Here is a 1,908-nt window from a genome sequence, read left to right on the forward strand (position 1 = left end):
GACCATCCCTAATATACAGCTAAGAGGCTGGAGGTACCACCAAAAGTGCCCCGTTTGTTTGTTTTAGGAGGAATTGGGGGCACGGACTTTGGCTATTGGGAGTAGAAAAGGTCCTGATGTGCGTGGGAATAAACAATGCACCAGGATGTTGTCAGAGAAAGAAATAGCACCTCATCATTGGTGACAGTGGGAGGAATTGTGACCCAACATGAGTGTCATTGGTAGGAATTGTGACCCACCATGAGTGTCATTGGGAGGAATTGTGACCCATCATGAGTGTCATTGGGAGGAATTGTGACCCACCATGAGTGTCATTGGGAGGAATTGTGACCCATCATGAGTGTCATTGGGAGGAATTGTGACCAATCATCATCGCTTCTCGGCCTTTTGGCTAAGATCAAGTGTAGTATCGACCTTGCCTTTAGGGGTGTCCCTGCTTCCAGCTAGGACGTTGAGAACCACTTGTATCTATCCCAGCCATTTGGTCTGTGTGGGGTACCCTCTACTCGGCCTGGTAGGATCGTCGATTAAATTCGGCTTCACCTGCTTGCTGCTATTGGGTTTGAGGCTTAGCCCCCACACAGAACGAGTTTGTGATCTTCCCCCCCCTTGTTCACTCTGCGTTACTACCTCCGGGCAGTAGACGCTCAATAGCCTTTTCAAAGGCTAAGCAAGAGTGAAGCCGCCGAGGAAGAAGAAGGAGAAGGAATCCGCTGAAGACCTCTTGGAAGCCCTCCTGAGAACTCCTCTGCGACAAGATGGGGAAGAATAAGCAAACCGCCAAGAAGCCGCTGACCGCCGCCGCCGCCCCAGCCAAGACTTCGGGAGAAGCCCCCTCCGCCTCCACCTCCACCTCAGAACGCTCCGGCCCTGCAGACTGTCTCCCCCCCCTGGAGCCCTGGATGAAGCAGACAGTCGTGCTGCGACTGAAAGAAGTGGAAGGCAGAGTCCCGGACATGACCCCGGAAGTCTTTGGCAAGAAGATGATCCTGGAACAAGGATTCAGCAAGGCAGAGACCCTGTCGGTGCAGTCCTTCATGAAAGGTATCTTCTTCGTAACTTTTGTATCGTTACAGGTCTGCAGAAGGTACTGGGAGACGGTGAAGACCTCTGGGCCCGATTCCCTTTTCTGCAAGTCTATTGCGAATTCTCCCATTCAAAGGGACGAAAGGCGGATAACGGTGTCCATGAGGAACCCTCACGTCCCCGGAAGAGATATTGCCACCTATCTCCAGAGGTTCTGCGTCGTGTTGAAGGACTCAGTCCGGATACTAGACGCCAATGGCTTCTGGACAGGTAAGTGGGCTGTGTTTTGCAGATTGCTGAGAGATCGTCCCGCTGGAGATCTCCAACACCTGCAACAGTGCTTCTCCCTGGGAGCGTCAGCAGGACTCCTACATTACCCGGATCAACCCCAGTCATGCCGCAGGTGCGGACAGCCGGGGCACGAGGGTAAGGATTGCCATGTGCTTCCATGTAGATTCTGCCAGTCTGCAGGTCACGAGACCAAGGATTGCCCGAGGTCCAAAACCTGCAACCTCTGTGGACGGTCAGAGCACGTCTACAGGGACTGCCCAGAGAGAAGCAGGACGTATGCTGGGGCCCTGAGTAAGGGCCCTGCTGCCAAACCAGCGCCACAGAAGCCTCAGAAGGACCCAGGTAAGAGGAACCCCCCTCCCCCCACCCCAGCCCCCCCTACCCCTCCGGTGCCGGAGGCCGCCCCCCCCGACCCTGGTCCCCCTGCCCCCCCCGCCCCTGGCCCTCCTGCCCCTCCTGCCCCCCCTACCCCTTGCCCTCCTGCCCTTTGCCCCCCTGCCCCACCCCTCCCGGGCCCGGTTCCACCCCCCCGACCTGTCCTCACAGGAGGATTTCCCGCCCCTTCACCCTGCCACCACCGTCAGCAGCTCT

The 1,908-nt window shown here is 56.7% G+C and overlaps 1 pseudogene; it reads left to right on the forward strand.

Annotated features, from left to right (window-relative positions):
• The first annotated feature begins 371 nt into the window (after positions 1–371).
• Positions 372–464, forward strand: LOC149463138 (U2 spliceosomal RNA; annotated as a pseudogene).
• Positions 465–1,908: the final 1,444 nt, after the last annotated feature.

This window comes from Staurois parvus, unplaced genomic scaffold, assembly GCF_062004578.1.
Source record: "Staurois parvus isolate SC_StPar_1 unplaced genomic scaffold, SC_StPar_1.0 ptg000159l, whole genome shotgun sequence".
Lineage (NCBI taxonomy): Eukaryota > Metazoa > Chordata > Amphibia > Anura > Ranidae > Staurois > Staurois parvus.